Source organism: Penaeus vannamei, chromosome 28, assembly GCF_042767895.1.
Source record: "Penaeus vannamei isolate JL-2024 chromosome 28, ASM4276789v1, whole genome shotgun sequence".
In the NCBI taxonomy this organism is placed as follows: Eukaryota; Metazoa; Arthropoda; class Malacostraca; order Decapoda; family Penaeidae; genus Penaeus; species Penaeus vannamei.
The window spans coordinates 31,722,586-31,728,378 of NC_091576.1; positions in this window are offsets into that span (position 1 = coordinate 31,722,586).

A 5,793-nucleotide genomic window follows, 5' to 3' on the forward strand; every position below is an offset into this window, starting at 1 on the left:
ACATAATGAGAAAGAGAGAAACAGAAACGTAAGAGAAAGAACGGAAAAAAAAAAAGAGAAAGCAAGCGAGCGAGCGAAAAAAAAAAGAACGAGACCAAAAGAGAGAAGAGAAAGCGAAGCCGCGAGAGAGAGAGAGAGAGAACCAGAGAGAAAAAAGGGAGAGAGAGAAAGGGCCCAGGACAGTTCGGGACAGACGGTCGATCTGTATCAGGGAAAAGGGCCTTCACACTCACACGGAAAGGGTCTGGCGCCGTGACTGAGGACCCGAGTGGCTGTCGCACGGGGGTGGCGATAGGCTTACGGCGGAAAAGAAATATATAGAATATATATATATATATATATATATATATATATATATATATATATATATATTTATATATATATTTATTATATATATATATATATATATATATATATATATATATATATATATATATATATATATATATATATGTATATGTGTGTGTGTGTGTGTGTTTGTGTGTGTGTGTGTGTGTGTGTGTGTGTGTGTGTGTTTCTTTCTTTCTTTCTTTCTTTTCTTTTTTCAATTTTTCTCTTTCTATCTATCTGTCAATCTCACTATCTATCTGATGATAATCAATAATTCAGTGAATCACTTACATATTCATATGTGTTAACCGTATCAGACAGATATAAAGCTATCATACTTATTTTCAGTGTGTACAGTAATCTATAACAAATAAAAAGAGCTTTTGGGAGAGAATAGGAATAAAGGAAAAAAAGATGATGATGAATAAGAAAAAGAAGAACAAGAAGCAGAAGAAGATGAACGAAAAGAGAGAACATAAAATAAAAAAGAATAAAGAGAAGAAAAAGGAGTAGTAGAAAGAAAGAAAAATAAGAAAACGTCGACGAAGAAGAGACCAAAGACGAAGACGAAGAAAAATAAAACGAAGACAAAGTAGAAAAAGAGAAAATAGAAAAATTGAAAACAAAATCAAAGAAGTACACAAAAGGAGGAAAAGTGAGAAGCGTCCAAGAAAAAAAAAAATATCAATGCCGCTAAAATAGACACACGGAAAAATCGATAAAAATATGTGAATAGATAGATAGAGTAAATAGATCCCTGAGGTGTGGTTCGTGGGAAGGGAACACTATGGCACTGATGTACACAGACGAACACACGTACAAAAGATGTATGTCCACACGTGAAAGCTGAACACGTGTGTACATAGCCACGTGTATGTGTGTTTCCAGACCATGTGTATTCATTGCATATTCAAGCACATGCATATTTATATACAGTGGTTACTTTGCGGTCATACATAAATAATTAGACATATTTTCATATGCTTATATATATAAATATATATATATATATATATATATATATATATATATATATATATATATATATATATATATATATATATATATATAGTATATATATATATATATATATATATATATATATATATATATATATATATATATATATATATATATATATATATATATATGTATATATATATATATATATATATATATATATATATATATATATATATATACTACCTTATGTCTTTCCTAGAATTACATTCTCTCTCTCTCTCTCTCTCTCTCTCTCTCTCTCTCTCTCTCTCTCTCACTCTCTCTCTCTCTCTCTCTGTCTCTGTCTCTCTCTCTCTCTCTCTCTCTCTCTCTCTCTCTCTCTCTCTCTCTCTCATACACACACACGTACAAACACACACACCTATACAGCCTCTACCTTGCAAATTATTCTTTTGATCTCTGCTTTGCATATCATTTGCTATTATAACTTTGAACGATATGCAAATAATGAGAATATTTGACAGAGAAAAGGATATCGGATACAAACAAGGTGATTACTCTGTGCTTTTAATGTGTTCTGTGTCGGTAACTTTCCTCTTCGCTCTTCTCTTCGCTTTTCTCTTCGCTTTTCTCTTCGCTTTTCTCTTCGCTTTCCTCTTCGCTTTCCTCTTCGCTCTTCTCTTCGCTTTTCTCTTCGCTTTTCTCTTCGCTTTTCTCTTCGCTTTCCTCTTCGCTTTCCTCTTCGCTTTTCTCTTCGCTTTTCTCTTCGCTTTTCTCTTCGCTTTCCTTTTCGCTTTTCTCTTCGCTTTTCTCTTCGCTTTTCTCTTCGCTTTTCTCTTCGCTTTTCTCTTCGCTTTCCTTTTCGCTTTTCTCTTCGCTTTTCTCTTCGCTTTTCTCTTCGCTTTTCTCTTCGCTTTTCTCTTCGCTTTCCTCTTCGCTTTTCTCTTCGCTTTTCTCTTCGCTTTTCTCTTCGCTTTTCCCTTCGCTTTTCTCTTCGCTTTTCTCTTCGCTTTTCTCTTCGCTTTCCTCTTCGCTTTCCTCTTCGCTTTTCTCTTTGCTTTCCTCTTCGCTTTCCTCTTCGCTTTCCTCTTCGCTTTTCTCTTCGCTTTCCTCTTCGCTTTTCTCTTCGCTTTCCTCTTCGCTTTTCTCTTCGCTTTCCTCTTCGCTTTTCTCTTCGCTTTCCTCTTCGCTTTCCTCTTCGCTTTCCTCTTCGCTTTCCTCTTCGCTTTTCTCTGCCTTTGCTTAATATAATTTTTATCCAGTTTGTTGCCTATCAACAGTTCGTCGCGTTTTGGAGATCTGGTGTCGTTGCCGAAGTCCAGAGTGGGTAAGGTGAGAATGCATTCACGTACACGCTCTCGTACGTACACACTCACACAGACAAACACACACACATAAACACAATCACAGATAAACACACACACATAAAGATAATCACACACATAAACACCCATATACACACACATAAACACACAGACACACACATAAACACACACACACACAAACACACATACACGCGCACGCACACACTACCACGCACACATACACACACTGCCACGCACGCACACACTGCCACGCACACATACATAAACGCACACGCACACCCACGCATATTGAAAACTGATATATCACTTTTTAAAGAAGAAGGAAAAAAAAATCTCCATAAACACATAGCTATTTCTTAGGCACCCCTTTACATCCTTCTTTATCATCCCTATCTTCTCATCCTTCCCCCTTTTTATGTCATCTTTATCTCACCCTCGTGCACATGCGTGAGGAGTGTGCATTCGAAGCAAAAAAAAAAAAAAAAAAAAAAAAAAAGAGAGAAAAAAAAAATAATAAAAAAAATCTGCAGCATTTCCAAGACGAGATCTAAGGCTTTCTATTATTCACGGTCGATCCAGGTCAAAGGAAGGAAGAGGGGGAGGGAAGGAGAAGAAAGGGGAGAGGAGGGGAAGGGGGGAAGAGGAGGGGAGTGGGGAGGGAGAAGGGGAGAGGAGGGGAGAGAGAGAAGGAAGGGGGAAGACGAGGGATAGGAGGGGAGGGAGGGGGTTAGTGGGAGAGAGGGGAAGGGGGAGAGAAGAGGGAAGGGGAGAGGAGGGGGAAGAGGGGAGGGGAGTGGGGAGGGAGAAGGGGAGGGAGGGGAGAGAGAAGGGAAGGAGGGAAGAGGAGGGGAGTGGGGAGGGAGAAGGGAGAGGAGGGGAGAAAGAGAGGAAGGGGGAGGAGGAGAGTGGGGAGGGAGAAGGGGAGAGAGAGGGGAAGGGGGAAGAGGAGGGAAGGGTAGAGGAGGGGGAAGAGGGGAGGAGGAGTGGGGAGGGAGAAGGGAAGAGGAGGGAAGAGGAGGGAAGAGGAGGAGGGAAGGAGTGAGAGAAGAGAGGGTGAGAAGGAAGACGGGGATAGGAGGAGAGGGAGGGGGTTAGTGGGAGAGAGGGAAAGGGAAGAGGAGGGAAGGGGAGAGGAGGGGGAAGAGGGGGAGGAAGATGGGAAGAGGAGGAGGGGAAGGGGTGAGAGAAGAGAGGGTGAGAGACGGAGAGAAGGAGAGAGGGAAGACGGACAGAAGGAGAGGAGGGGAGAGAAGAAGAGAAGGAAAAGAATGAGAGAGGGGGAAAATGGAGAGGCAGAGAGGGGGAAAATCATAGAGAAAGAGGGAGGGAGGAGAGAGGGGAGAAACAAAAGGGAAAGGGAAAGGCGGAGAGGAGAGACGAACAAAATGGAGATGAGGGGGGAGAGGGAGAAAGAGGGAAAGATGAAACGGGGAGAGAGGCAGTAGTAGAGCGGGGAAAGAGATAAAAGGAAAGAAAAAGGGGAGAGAGAGGGGGAACGGAAGAGAAACAGAGGAAGGATATGAAAAGAGGAGAAAGAGGATGGGGAAGAGGAGCGGGGTCGGATGTAAGAGAAGGAGAGACGAAGAGACAGAAAACATGGAGAGTATAATAAACGGGAAGAAAAAAAAAGGAGGAAAAAAAAGAAAAACAAAAATAGGAAAAAAAAGAGAAATGAAGAGGACAAAATGAAAAATAGGAGGAAAAAAGATAAGAGAGATGGAGGTAGATAGAAAAAGATTAGATAAATAGGCTAGGATGAATATTTATACAACTAACCCCCCCCCCTGTCAATTTTCTCCCCCCACCATAACTCCACCATACAAACCCCCCTCCCCCTCCCCCTCCCCCCTCCCTCTACCCCAAAATTCAAGCGTGTATAGCCAATATCCCCCACTTCCCAACCCCCCTCCTCCATTCCCCAACCCCTACCCCAACCCCCCTACCCCAACCCCCTCCTCCATTCCCAACCCCTCCTCCATTCCCAACCCCTCCTCCATTCCCCAACCCCCTCCTCCTATTCCATTCCCCCAACCGCCCTCCTCCATTCCCCTCCCCCGCCTCCCCCAACCCCCTCTTCCCCAACCCCACTTCCCCAACCCCCTCCTCCTATTCCATTCCCCAACCCCTCCCTTCCCCAACCCCCTCTTCCCCAACCCCCTCCTCCTCTTCCCCAACCCCCTCCACCAACCCCCTCTTCCCCAACCCCCTCCCCCCAACCATACCCACCAATCGACCTCCCCCACGGTTCAGAGAAGGGATTCACGGCCCCATAAATAAGCCCCTTTAACCCCCCCTCCTCTCTCCCCTTTTCACCCTTCCCCTTCTGCACCCACCCCACCCCACCATTCCACCCACCCCACTCCACCCCCACCTCACCCCTCCCCACCCCCACCCCCTCCCCCCTCTCCCCCTCCTTCACCCTGGCTTAACGGCCTTGCCCTATCACAGATACTTAATTATCGTAATGGCGGCTACGTCCCCCCCCCCCCCCCCTCGCGATGAACCCTTTTTCTTGGTCTCGGGCGTGGGCGTGTCTATTGGTGTATGTGTGTAGGGGTGGGTGGGCGGGACTAGGGGTTGGTTGGTGTGTGTGTGTGTGTGTGTGTGTGCATGTGTGAGAGAGAGAGAGACAGAGAGAGAGAGAGAGAGAAAGAGAGAGAGAGAGAGTGTGTGTGTGTGTGTGTGTGTGTGTGCATGTGTGTGAGAGAGAGAGACAGAGAGAGAGAGAGAGAGAGAGTGTGTGTGTGTGTGTGTGTGTGTGTGTGTGTGTGTACATGTGTGTGTGTGTGTGTGTCTGAGTTGATGTACCGCTGAAGTAATGAGAAAAATACGTGTTTGGTTTAAAAACACTTGTATGAACTATCTATCTATCTATCTATCTATTCCTCTGTCCAGCGCTATCTACCTTCTTATACATACGTATACATATTCCAATCCACACAAATTAGCATGCGGATATACCCTTTCTTCTTCCCCTATTCCGCTCTCCTTCTCTCTTTCACCACTCCCCTGTTATCCCCAATTATCTCTTACTTCCTCCTTCCACTTTTATTTATTTTTTTTACCTTCCCCTTCCCTCGGATATCTATTTTCTGATCCACTCGCTCGTCGTCGACTTGTTAAATCGTACACCCCCCCTCCCCCCCGCACAGAAAAAAGAAAAAAGAAAAAGAAG